This window comes from Heteronotia binoei, chromosome 12, assembly GCF_032191835.1.
Source record: "Heteronotia binoei isolate CCM8104 ecotype False Entrance Well chromosome 12, APGP_CSIRO_Hbin_v1, whole genome shotgun sequence".
NCBI lineage: Eukaryota > Metazoa > Chordata > Lepidosauria > Squamata > Gekkonidae > Heteronotia > Heteronotia binoei.
Window position 1 is genome coordinate 63,615,222 of NC_083234.1, and position 14,355 is coordinate 63,629,576.

The window sequence follows — 14,355 nt, forward strand, 5'->3', positions numbered from 1 at the left end:
AGCAACTTTTAAGTACGGATGAGTGTGAAAGAAGGGCAGAATCGAAACAGGATTCCACAGTGAAAGGCTAGAACCTGTACCTTCTATATCAGTATGGGTTCTGTAAGGGAAGATCTTGCCTCACTAACCTGTTATATTTCTTTGAGGGGGTGAACAAACATGTGGACAAAAGGAGACCCTATAGATGTTGTTTACCTTGACTTCCAGAAAGCTTTCGATAAAGTTCCTCATCAAAGGCTCCTTAGAAAGCTCGAGAGTCATGGAGTAAAAGGACAGGTCCTCTTGTGGATCAAAAACTGGCTAATTAATAGGAAGCAGAGAGTGAGTATAAATGGGCAGCCTTCGCAGTGGAGGACGCTAAGCAGTGGGGTGCTGCAGGGCTCAGTACTGGGTCCCATGCTCTTTAACTTGTTCATAAATGATTTGGAGTTGGGAGTGAGCAGTGAAGTGGCCAAGTTTGCAGATGACACTAAATTGTTCAGGGTGGTGAGAACCAGAGAGGATTGTGGGGCACTCCAAAGGGATCTGTTGAGGCTGATGAGTGGGCGTCAACATGGCAGATGAGGTTCAATGTGGCCAAGTGCAAAGTAATGCACATTGGGGCCAAGAATCCCAGCTACAAATACAAGTTGATGGGGTGTGAACTGGCAGAGACTGACCAAGAGAGAGATCTTGGGGTCATGGTAGATAACTCACTGAAAATGTCAAGACAGTGTGCGATTGCAATAAAAAAGGCCAACGCCATGCTGGGAATTATTAGGAAGGGAATTGAAAACAATTCAGCCAGTATCATAATGCCCCTGTATAAATTGATGGTGCGGTCTCATTTGGAATACTGTGTGCAATTCTGGTTACCGCACCTCAAAAAGGATATTATAGCATTGGAAAAAGTCCAGAAAAGGGCAACTAGAATGATTAAAGGGTTGGAACACTTTCCCTACGAAGAAAGGTTAAAACGCTTGGGGCTCTTTAGCTTGGAGAAATGTTGACTGTGGGGTGACATGCTAGAGGTTTACAAGATAATGCATGGGATGGAGAAAGTAGAAAAAGAAGTACTTTTTCCCTTTCTCACAATACAAGAACTCGTGGGCATTCAATGAAATTGCTGAGCAGTCAGGTTAAAATGGATAAAAGGAAGTATTTCTTCACCCAAAGGGTGATTAACATGTGGAATTCACTGCCACAGGAGGTGGTGGCGGCTACAAGCATAGCCAGCTTCAATAGGGGGTTAGATAAAAATATGGAGCAGAGGTCCATCAGTGGCTATTAGCTACAGTGTGTATATATATATGTGTGTATGTGTATTATATATATATATATATATATATATATATATATATATATATATATATATATATATATAATTTTTTTGCCACTGTGTGACACAGAGTGTTGGACTGGATGGGCCATTGGCCTGATCCAACATGGCTTCTCTTATGTTCTTATCCTCAAATACTTCAAAGGAACATGTTGGAATCCAGGAACTACCTTCTCATACTAAGGATTTTTGAATAAGTCTCCTCCGCCCACTCTAGACTGCTGACTGAATGCCTGTCTCAAGTAGTAACCTGCCTTGCACTCATTTCATAGTAAAAGTAATGATTGATGTTTATTTGTAAGATACATTAGAAGAATGTAATTGTCATGAAATCACCAAAGTTCAAAATGAACCGCAGGAGTTGCATCATGTGGAAACGTGGGCTGTGTATGGCAATGAAGCCTTACAATTCATGATTTGGAAGCGGGGGATTTAAAGCATACTCCCTTGTCATGAACAAACCTGATATGAGTTCAGATTTATGGTTTTCTCTTCCCTCAGAAGGAGTGGTGGACCCATTCAGCTTGTCTGCCCCAGGTGCCTGATGTATCCCTGGCTTCCTGACTGGTTGAGGATTTCCCCATCTTAGCTGCTACTGAGTCTGTGGAGTCCCTGACTGCTCTCTTGAATAGGGAAATGGCTAGGGCTACTAATCCTCAGGTGGAGGCAGGGGATCCCCCAGTATGGAGGCTCTCCCCCCCACTTCAGGGCCATCAGAAACCAGGAGTGGGGGGGGACATCTGCTGGGCATTCCGTTATTCTCTACAGAGACCATTTCCCATAGGGTATAATCAAAAATTGATCCCTAGGTTTCTGGGGCTCTGTGGAAGATGTTTTTGAGGTAGAGGTAGCAAAATTTCAGCATAGAATCTGGTGACACTTCTCAAAATACCCCCCAAGTTTCAAAAAGATTGGAATGGGGGGTCTAATTCTATGAGCCTCAAAAGAAGGTACCCCTATACTTCATTATTTCAAATGGAGGGAAGGCATTTAAAAGGAGTGTGGTCCCTTTAAATGTGATGGCCAGAACTCCCTTTGGAGTTCAATTGTGTTTGCCACACCCTTGCTCCTGACTCCAGTCCCAAAGTCTCCTGACTCCTCCTTCAAAGTCCCCAGATATTTCTTGAGTTGGACATGGCAACCCTAGAAATGGCCTGGGCTGTCAAGACAGTCAACACTAAACACCCTCTAGCCCCAGACAAAATTAAGTAGTCTCACTGGTTTATAGAGGAACTGATGGCAAAATGAAATGGGTGAGATGATAACTAGAGGGTCGCCGGCAGAAAACCTGAGGAGAGGTTGATAGCATAGAGTCCATATTTAGAGACTATTCTGTGGCAGTGATGGTGGCAAAAAAGCAACATTTCCCCATCACCACTGAGTTTGCACATAATTATCCAAGAGAGCTGTTTCATGTGGTTTGGGGGTTCTTACATCATAGCTCCCAGGAGATTGGACTCTGACTATACAAAGGCCTACTGTGATCAATTTGCAACTTACTGTGCAGACAAAATAGTCCAGATCCACTCTATGTTAGATGCTGGGATGTATGTATGTATGTGTAAATGATATACCTTTGGCATTCACTTATCTGATTTATATCCAGGGCTTGAATTCAGCAGGAGCTCACAGGACCACAGCTCCTGAACCTCAAGCCAAGGTCTACATGCAGTGGAGAGTTCATAGATCCTGGGACATATGCAAATAATACATGCTACCGAGCTTCTGCACCTTTTTTTCTACAAAATGACCCCTTTTTATATCTCTTATATATCTGAATCTCTTATTCAGGTGGACTGAACATGACCTCTCTATTGACCAAATATAGGAATCCTTAGACAGTCTCTTTCTGAAGTTTCTTGGTGGCTGACAGTTCATTTGAGCTTTAAGGGAAATATCTGTATTTTTATGTTTACATGGGAAACAGGTATGTTTTCCCCTGTGGGATTAATAACAGCCTTGGAGAGCAATTTATATCGGGGGGGGGGGAGTATAGTAAAGGGTTAAAACACCTTGTCTCCAAATGCCGTGGCCCTGATCGGATTTGACCCCCATGTGGGTTAGACTTCTTGCCTAACTGCTACTTTGATTTCATTACAGTTGTCCTAGACATACTCTGATTTATATATATACAAAGGTGTGACCCAAATATATATATCTGTGTGTGTGTGTGTGTGTAAAAAATCATGTATTCATGCCTGGTTGCTGTTTGTTGCTTCATTTGATGCCCTCACTGCCATGAAGCTCTCTTTCTCCGTGTGTGTTTCTTAGCTGAAGGTAGACTTTGCCCACTTTCTCAGGGCCTGAACTAAGGGGGCAGAGGGGGTAGCTGCCCCAGGCACCAGAGCAAGGTGGGCGCCATCAGCATCCCTTTCCCTCCAAAAATAGGTAGATATTCATAGTTTAGTTTAGTTTATTCAAATTATATCCTGCCCTTCCCCCTGAAGCAGACTCAGGGTGGTTCACAATACACAGTAAAGTCGCACTAAAACTGTTAAATTAAACATAAGATTAAAACAGTTAAAACAATTTAAATAATTTGGTGCTAATTTCCATTTAGTTAAATATGGCATTCAGTGTTCTTGGGCATCCATTTAGATCTAATATCTCAGTGGTTCCATGGTGGGAGGGTAGTGGGAGGCACTATTTTTTAACTTTGCCCCCCCTCCAAAAATAGGTACATCTGGCCCTGCATTTTCCACCTACATCTGCACATCAGAGGCCTGTCTGTCCATTTGCTCACTTACAGAAACTTTATAAGCTGTCCAATTCTGCAGGTGGATGCCACCTGGGAAGTTAAGATGGCCCTGGAGTAAGCTAAACTAAGCGGTCCCTTTAGCACTACAAGCCAGTACTGCAGGGGCCACTCAGCCAAGCAGCACCAACAATGGGTACCTTACCGATTGCTTTTGCCTGCAAACTGAGGATGGTACAGGGGGAGGGAACTGATGAGCCGACACTGATCATAATCCCTGCTGAAGGGTGTGACCCAAGTGCCCCCTGAGTCACTGGCAAGTTTCTGGGGCATCTCTCTCTACTGTTAGTCACTGGCAGCTCCCTAGGGCAGTGCACCACCAGAAATGTCCCCCGTAAGTTAAATGGACAGTCCAAATTTGTCTGCAGGCAGCTGCCGATGAGCAACTGCTGAAGAATGGCTACTGAAGGGCCTCTTCCGCTTTTGGTACCTACTTGTGGCATGGATGCTGGAGTGTTTTTGGGATATTTCAGTCCTTCATAATAAGTGCACATTTTCTTATATTGTCGACTTGGATAACAAACCAATTTGCACACACTGAACATAAGAAGCCATGTTGGATCAGGCCAATGGCCCATCCAGTCCAACATTCTGTCACACAGTGGCTAAATAACTAGGTGCCCTCAGGAGGTCCACTTGTGAGGCCAGGACACTAGAAGCCCTCCCACTATTCTGCCCCCCCCCAAGTACCAAGAATACAGAGCATCACCGCCCCAGACAGAGAGTTCCATCTATACCCTGTGGCTAATAGCCACTGATGGGCCTCTGCTCCATTATATTTATCTAGTCCCTTTTTGAAGCTGTCTATGCTTGTAGCCACCACTGTCTCCTGTGGCAGTGAATTCCATGGGCGTTTTCGCACTGACCTTAATCGGCAGCGACGCCCCTCTTCACCGCGCAGGATCTGCGCGGATTTCGCACCAACAGCTACGGAGCACCCGGAAGAGCTGCAAAGTCCCGCGGCTTTTGTGGCGCAAATGTAAACTGCCAAAAACCAGTTTACATTTGCGCCGCAAAAGCCGCGGGACTTTGCTGCTCTTCCGGGTGCTCCGCAGCAATTGGTGCGAAATCCGCGCAGATCCTGCGCGGTGAAGAGGGGCGTCGCTGCTGATTAAGGTCAGTGCGAAAATGCCCCATGTGTTAATCATTCTTTGGGTGAAGAAATACTTTCTTTTATCTGTTCTAACCCGACTGCTCAGCAAACTGGAAAACAGGGCATAGACTCTGCCTAACACAAAAATGGCCAATTTTTCTTGCGGCCAGTGAAGTATGGCACAGCAGTGGTATTCTTCATGCATTTATTAAACAGAACGAGACATGTGTCATGCTCTCCCACTTGCCCCATAGCAGGAAAGTCATTTGAGAAGCGGTTATTTGCCTTTTGTAGTTACAAACTGTTATACAAAAAAATGTTCTCAAAACAACATTCCTAAAAGGTGGGACAGTGAAAACTTCTACAAGGATAGAAATACTTCATGAATGGAACTAGGATCAGGCATGACACAGAGATACCCGTCTGATTCTTGTTCTCCTTGCTATGGCATTTAGAAAGTGAAGTGTGTTTGTGGGGGAGTCACAGCAGCAGATGGATCCAGGTGTAATGGAACAAAGCTTGACTTCTTTCTCCTCCCTCTGATGGTCACAATGATGAAAACTAGAGGCAGAGGGCCCTCATCTGGAACTGGATATAGGCAGGCCTCATTTGGGGCAGGAGCTCACAGTGGAGCTCCAGAATGAAGAGCTCAGGGGAGGGACGATGGCTCAATGGTAGAGTATCTGCTTGGTAAGCAGAAGGTCCCAGGTTCAATCCCCGGCATCTCTAACTAAAAAGGGTCCAGGCAAGTAGGCATGAAAAATCTCAGCTTGAGACCCTGGAGAGCCACTGCCAGTCTGAGTAGACAATACTGACTTTGATGGACCAAGGGTCTGATTCAGTATAAGGCAGCTTCATATGTTCATATATGTCCAGAACCTCTAAATTTTATTGTGCTCTTTCTCCCCCCCCCCCAAAAAAAAAATACTTGCTTCTGGACTCCATTGTTTAAAACCCCTGTGAGAATTTTGCTGAACTCTAAGATCTGACAAACTTTCTCATATTTCCAACCACAAAAATTGGAAAATAACCAAAACATATAAAGCAGACAGATGAAAACTTTCATCATGCCACTGCGGCCACATAGAAAAAAATAATTTAAAAAGTATGATGAGAGTAAGGTAGTATTATGACATAATTCAAGAAGCATTTTAAGGTAGATGCTGAGCTGATATAATTTAGTATACTTTCCAGTGATGTCAGGGGTGTGTTGACATATATAAATGAGTTATACCAATGAGTTGGGCTAATGAGTTCTGGCACCTCTTTTTCTATGAAATGACACCTGGATATAGACATGATGGAAAAATCCCAGTTGCTTCCTGACCTCTCTGGTTTCCCCATTGATGGCAGGTGGAAGCCAGGAGGGAGCGATGCTGATTGACAGACCAACTCTTATCAGAAATGTTTAGCTAAGGCTATGGTTTTGTGGTTTGCCCCATGAATGGAGTCAAAAGCAGCTTTCAGATCACAACAGGCAGCGATCTGTGAGCCTCCGTGAATTCCTGGAGAATGTAGATATAACAAAGTGAATATAGTTTTGCACTCAAGAAACCTGTTTGGAAGGCTGCCTATTCCTCAAAGATAACATTATTTGTTAAGGGCCAGTCCTCTGATATAGTACGTTTAACTGTACTACTTGGCTCATGTTCCTATTAAGCCATCAAAGAGACTTGTAAAGATTTCTGGTTGGATCCATACTAAATTGGCAGTTTCTACCAGTTCCACCTTCCTGCTGAAGACCCCTCTCTTGTCATTGCTCAAGGTCTCCTATCCTACAGGAGCAGGATTTTGTGGACATTGGTGAGCTGCAGTGGGAAGGGGGAGGCAGGAAAGTTCCATTCTCCATTGGGAAAATTTAGCTTGCTAGGGGTTAACCAGAAACTGAAGACGCACAGGGCCTGCGTCAGGTGACCTGAGGGTGGGGGCAAAGTGCTCAGAGCTCTCAGGGAGGGAAAGTCTGTGAGGGACAGAAGCTGCTGAGGCAGGGATTCAGTCAGTTGATGGCTGACAGAGTTGGTGCCTGTCAGTGAAGTCTGTCAGTGTTGGGGCCTGACAGAGACTGAGAGGGTCAGTTCGTGCCTGACAGAGGCTGAGGGGACAGCTGATCCTGTGAAGGAGCTTGAGACAGAGACGGGAAAGTCTTCCAGAGACTGCAAGCTCGACAAAACCAGCCAAGAGGGCTGTGTGTGAGAGGAACAAGTGTGAGTCAGTCAAGACCTGAACGGTCACAGACACCTATAGACAACTCTGAAGATCTAGTGAGGTGGTTGAGGGAGTGGATGTGGGTCTGAGACACCAGAAGGGCTGAGAGGAGAGAGACTCCAGTCGAGGGGTGAGACTTGGCACATCATTCCCAAGAGGCCAGACCTTGGCTAGAGGTGGAGAGAGCAAGATATAGGGAAACTGTGAACTGTGTAACTGAGAGACTCAAAAGAAAAAAAAAAGTGATTGTAAAGCTTGAAACAACTGAGCAACGTGTTAGCCTGTGTAAATATCTCCCATATCCCCAGTTTAAGACTTTGTGTTATAATAAATCTGTGGTTTGAGTTAAAGTTCTTGAGAGCCTATATTTTTGGGAAGAACAAACAAAGCTGCTGTGGTCCCCTACGAAGAGAATTCTATTTCCATCAAATAACAAAGTAAAATACAGCGAAGAGACTGAAATAAAGAGATCTAGTGAGGCCGTGAGGCGGGCGCTGCTATACTTGCATTCAGCTCGTCATTTTTTGTATGATGATTCAACCGGCCAGAATGTGATGATCACTTTGCTAAATCATACTTTTCAGTATGATTCAGTCTCCCTTTCGCTCTGGGTTGTTCCATGTGGGTGTGATTTCCCGATTCCGCACTAGAGGATTTCTCCTGGATTAATTCCCAATCTGTTCCATGTGTTCTGATTCCCCATTACTGCTGCTCCCAGAGTTTCCCCCACAATCGTAGCAATTTCTCCCTCCCTCATACATTTCTCTCTTTTTTTAACACGCATGTGTGTTCGCGTTACAACGCGATCGCCTTTGTGTGCGTTACAACGTAATGCCAGAGGCATTTCACCCTGCCATTGGCAGGTTATCTAAGCCCCAGGAAATCTGAGTTGGTGATCCACCATTTTTATCCACACACGCTGAATGTTAAGCACACAGTTTTCCATTAAAAGCCATAAATTACAAACAGATGCATGAAGGTGGTGGTGGGGGAGATTTATGCTGAGGGGTTAAGGGAGAAAGTTTCCCCAACCTATCAAAAATATAAACTTATAAACATAATCAAATTCCCATTCCCATTTGAGGCCATACTGGGGGGGGGATCGATAAAGGTGGCAATCGCACATCTTTAAAGTAGTTCGTGTAACATTGCTATTTATTTAGCTGCGTTGTAATGATCTTATTTGAAAAAAAAATTATAATAGTCAGGAGTGATTTTAATCGGAGAGGGGAAGAAAGTAATCACAATGCAATGACACATTATCAAAATCACATGGAATACCATAAAGAGTGGGGGCGGGTGGAAGCAAAGGATGTATTCAGTAAAAGAAAATCGTTACATCGTTACATATTTTTCACATTGTAACGCAAAACGTGATTTGTTTAAAAAAATTACTTTATTTCATGAAAATATGGGATAATTTTCAAAGGGAGTAAAATTAAGGAAGTATGATGGAATAACTGGGTGGAATCATGGGTGTGGAGTTATGTGGGTGTGTTCTACTGATGCGAGAAGTTTGGCGTGAGTTCCACACATAAATTTTGAGCCCCGAAACTGCATCAAAAATAAACTTCTCGCAAAATGAGGATCTCCTAAATGCAGGGCGACAACGCTTTGGAGGCGGGTCAAACTGCCGCCCCGGATCAAGATATGTGAAAACCAACATCTGCCCCGGGGGACACACAGCACCGGGGCCGGAGCAAAGGCTAATGCGGAATCAGCCTTAGAAAAGACTTCAGTGTCCCTCAAAAGCAAAAGATAAACAAAATAAAAGTTGCCTTACCAAGGACAGTCACCAAAAAACAGTGACTTCCTCTGGTGAATAGAGATCGTTGGAGGGATCGGATTTTTTTGTGGCTTTTATTGCCAAAATAATTTTGGTTGCTAAGATACATAACAAAGTTCATAGCATTGTCCACAGATTCTAAGGAAGTCTTTATTTTGCTTCTCACGGAAAGCTCCGTCTTGTCGTGATCCGGTGTGCCAGTCTCGGTTGCAGAGAAGATGTAGTCACAATGAGGCACAAGCAGAAAAAGGACCTTTGAGAAAGTCATTGGTAATGAGGAAGTTAACACTTAAGGGAATTCTTGACATTCTCTGCTCTGTTATTAATAACTGTCATGAAATCGGTACCCACCCTTCCTGAGCCAAAGCTACTGATTATCATATTGCCCTGTACAAATTCTTATGGGGAGAGGAAAGGGGGAAGAGAAACTAAACTTGGGAAAGAGCGATGAGTTTCCTTTAACGTGTTTCAATTACAGCTTCTGATAGTCCTCACATTTCAGGAGCATACAACATTCAAAAGGTTGTCTCTCCATTGCCCTCTCATAAAAAAAATAATGTCATTCTTGGTCAAGGGCTTGATCTAGAGATATCTGTGTTTCAAAGGGTCCTCCTGATCTTTGTGTGTGTTTGAAAAGCTGGACATCATATACCCAGTATTAAGATGCAGATAATAAGGATGCTCACAATAGTCTTTCCTGCTGAAGTTTTGCTCACGCATCTAAAAAAAGCATGTACCACAGCAAACTGATTAGCAAAAGAACAGGAAATTGAAGCACCTTTAAATAAGGGCTTTTCAGTGTGGACAGAGACAGTTAAACAAGGAGACCCGAAGAAGTTTGTAAAATTATGCATATAGACTAAGAACTGCTTTTAGAACTCACAGTCATGAAGTGACATGGATGGACAATAGATTCAGAACAGAATGGAAGACCTTCACTCAAGGAGTGATTAATTTGTGGACTTTGTAGCCATAGGATGTAGTGATGACCATTAACTTACACAGCTTTAAAAAGGGGGATTAAAATGCTTGAGCAATAGTTTCATCAATCACTGTGAGCCATGGTGATGGCTAAACAGAACCTCCATGCTGAGAGGAAGGATTCTTCAGTTGCTGGGCAAAAACAAGAGGGAGAGACATTTCCTCCTGTTCCTCTCTTATGGGGTTCCTGATGCCATCTTGTTGGCTGCTATGGGAAATTGGATTCTGGTCTAGATAGCCCCAGGGCTTTTTTTGGTAGCAGGAACTCATTTGCATATCAGTCCACACACCCCTGATGTAGCCAGTCAGTCCTCCAAGAGCTTACAGTAGGCCCTGTAATAAGAGCCCTGTTAGCTTGAGGATTGGCTACATCAGGGGGGCGTGGTCTAATATGCAAAGGAGTTCCTGCTACAAAAAAGCCCTGCAAATCACATTTTACCAACTTGTCCACAAGAATATTATGTGGAACATTATCAAAAAGACTTACTGAAATCAAGATAAATTATGTCTACAGCATTTCCCTGATCCAACAAGGACATAACTTTCTCGAAGAAAGAGGTAAGGTTAGTCTGACATGACTTGTTCTTGAGAAACCCATGTTGGCTCTTAATAATCACAGCTGTCCTTTCTAAATGTTCAAGGACTGACTGATGATTTGTTCTAAAAATTTTCCAGCTAGAGAGATCAAGCTGTTGGGTTTGTAGTTACCTTTTCTCCCTTCTTGAAGATGGGGACAACATTTGCCTGCCTCCAGTCTTCTGACACCTCACCTGTTCTCCAAGAATTCTCAAAAATAATGGACAGAGGCTGAAAAATCATGTCCACAAGTTCTTTTAGTACCCTTGGAAACAGTTCATCTGACCCTGAGGACTTAGTTTCATTTAGAGAAGTGAGATATTATGTACTACCCCTATGCTAATCCTAGGCTGCACATCCTTTCCCTCATCATGTTCTATTTTTGCCATATTGAGCAACTTTCCCCTCACAAGAGAAGAATGAGGAAAAGTAGGAATTAGGTCAGGTAGGTTCATAAAGGACTAGGAGGTCCTTCAGCTATGCTCAGGCCTCAGATTCAGCAGGAGCTCACAGGAGCACAGCTCCTGAACCTTTTTGAGGGTTTCCCCTCTTCCTCTCTCCCTACCTTGTCCTTTGAATGATAGGTGCAGCTGCATAACTCCCTGGATTAGGAGAGTGGGCAACCAGCCAGCCACCAGAGGCTTTGCCATGCCCCCAACAGCCCTCATTAAACCCTGGAGAAGCCTGCGCCACCCTTTCTCCACTTCTTATGTGATTTTGGGTGGTGGGTGGCTTGCTGGTCTTTTGACGGGGGCGGGGGGTGTCCCAGGAGAGCCCCAGGTGAGTGAGGCCTGCTTGGGCTGGCTGGATCTCTAGCCAGCTCAAGCAGGCCTCACTTGCCTGGGGCTCTCCTTTCTTGTGTTGGGTTACTTTTGGCTGGTGTGGAGTGGCATATGCTAATGAGCACCACCACCTATTTTTTTACAAAATGACCCCTGGGTATGCTGGTCTCAAAGATCAGTGCCAGAACCTTGAATCATGCCCAGAAACAAATTGGGAGCCAGCGTAAATGAGCCAGTGTTGGAACGATATAGTCCCTATGACCTACTCCAGTCAACATCCTGGCTTCAATATTCTACACCAACTGAAGTTTCTGAACAGAGGCTGAAAAATTATGTCCAAAAGTTCTTTTAGTACCCTCAAACTGTATTTTTTGCAGTGTAAGATAAATACCCTTTGTGGAATATATTGTTTTCTAAAATTTATTTTGGACAAATTGCCTAGATGTTATGAAGAATGCAAATTTAGGAATTAATGGCAGGACGATGTGTAATGAATGGAAATTCTCCCGTGACTTCCAACAAAAACTGCCCGGTCTAATTATTTGTCCATATAGGTCTCATTGTCTCCTCTGCAGCAGCAGCGCTTAGAAAAGAATCCTCTCTAGCTTTGATTTTTGAGATCTTTTTAACTACAAAAGACAGGACTGAACCTGGGCATGCCCTTTGTGCAAATTATGTACTTTCCCTACTATTCAAATATTTCACATCTTGGATTAAGCCTTAGTCTTCTGGAACAAACTTTGAGAGACTTAACCACCACCCACATACATACCTGGAAATGTTCTGTCTTGCAGCAAGTGCACTGGGTTCTTGTGCAGTGAGAAAATAAGGTAGATTGCTCTGGGGTGCAGTCAGATGTACCATTAGTGGCGACACAGCTCCGTCTTGCTGATGGATTAAATGTGTTCGTCCAGACATCCACATCTGGCAATCGGTCGTCATCCAGGGTCATCCCGGCTTGCTGCGGATCAATGCTGCATTAATTAGACAGCACAGAAAGTCCGGCCCTTTTTTTAAAAAAGCAGCACAAGATCGGCTTTCTCCTGTTTGGACAGCTCACCTTGGAATGTTTACTGCCCCTCCCACCTTTAAAAAAAAAAAAAAGCCCTAGCAGACATGCGCATTGCCAGATCATCCGGGAATCTGAGGTGATGCTTCTGCTTCTCCAATCAACACAGGATCGGAGGGGGGAGGGAACGTTATCCCACTATTCAGAACAGGAATTTTTTTTCAATGTGGAGGATTTTCAGATATCATTGTCACTGCCAATTTCTAGGAAAGTAATTCCTGGCAGTTCCCTGGTTTGAATCTGCAATGTTAATTCCGGAAACTTTCCGCCCTCCCCCCCCTCGCCTTTGAAGCAACGTTTGATTTCCTACCTCCAAACAGTTGGGCGCATGTTCAATGGACCCCCCCCCTCCCAGTAATCACCATCTGATCATGCATGCTCCAAGAAAAGAGCATGATAGTATTGGATGTCTGATCACTCAACAACAGAATGAGTCGCATTCTTGGATTCTCGTCTGAACGGCCCTGCATCGAATCAATATTCAGCGGTTCAAATTTGAGCGCTACACACTCGCTTTTAATGTGACGTGTGACTGCACCCCTGGAGTGAAAATTCTGATATCAGAGGAGGCTGCAGTTTCTGTTTTCTGGGCTTGAAAAAAAGGGACTTTGATCTTTATTAATTCTGGTAAATGGCAGGTTTGATAGACCCCTTGCTTGTTCAGTTATGTGAGGCAGATTTCCCACTGCTAAAACTGCTGTTCCCCTCTCTGACTGAGCAGCCCTCTTGTAGTATGTGTCAATACATGAATTATAACTTTTTGTGTGTCCCACCTTGTTAGAGTGAAGTTAATTGGCTTGTGCTCAGGCCAGAGATTCACTATGGAAAAGCAGAAGTCCCCTTGATGTTTCGTTTTGTAAATGGCACTTGACATGAAGTAAAGATAAATCAAGACTTTTTATTTTATTAAACATGCACTGCTGGGTAGGAATAGGCAGGGGATGAGAAAGCTGAAGTAAATTTTGAAGTATTTACAGCATAGTATATTTTGAACTCACAACAGATATAACAAAAAAGTGCTGTATGAAACAATGGGGACATCATGGGTGTGGCCTAATATGCAAATGAGTTCCTGCTGGGCTTTTTCTGCAAAAGAAGCCCTAGTGGTAACCAATGTTCCCTCTAAGCTGCAGTCTTGTGAGCAAAAATCCTATTTTGTGAGTTACTGACATTAAAGTTGTGAACTACTGGCATTAAAGTTGTGAGCTGCTGTATAAATTAGTGTGCTCCTGAACTAAGAAAAAAATGTGTGAGCAGGAGGCTAAAATTCTGTGAGCTTGCTCACGCTGACTCAGCTTAGAGGGAACATTGGTGGTAACTATGACTGGGCCCAGCCAAATTATGCAAGCTGGGCAGAGGCTGCCAAAGTGAGTTGTGTGGCATCAAGTCATACCAACCAACATATCTGGGCGACTTGTTGCAAATTTCTTGGTAATTGCTGCTGCCTCTGGCCCCGCAGAGTTGTTCCTCCAGGGCAAGAAGGAGGGCAGCAGCGGTGAACTTGTGGGCCAAAATAGCCCTGCAAAGAACCCTCCCCTCTTACGTTTACATACAGAAACTAATTTTTTGAAGGCAGGTAATGGCAAACGACCTCTGCTTAACCACTGGCCTTGAGAATCTACCCAGCTGGTCATTGTTCTGAATGATGGCAACAGCCCAGATGCAAAAATAAACTAAATGCTGTTGATATGGAACTGTGAACTATTATTGGAAATCAGCACTCCAAGGAATAGGTCAGTTCTGTTTCTGAAAGTATTGTTGCAAATACTGAAGTGCTGCCAAAAGTTCAA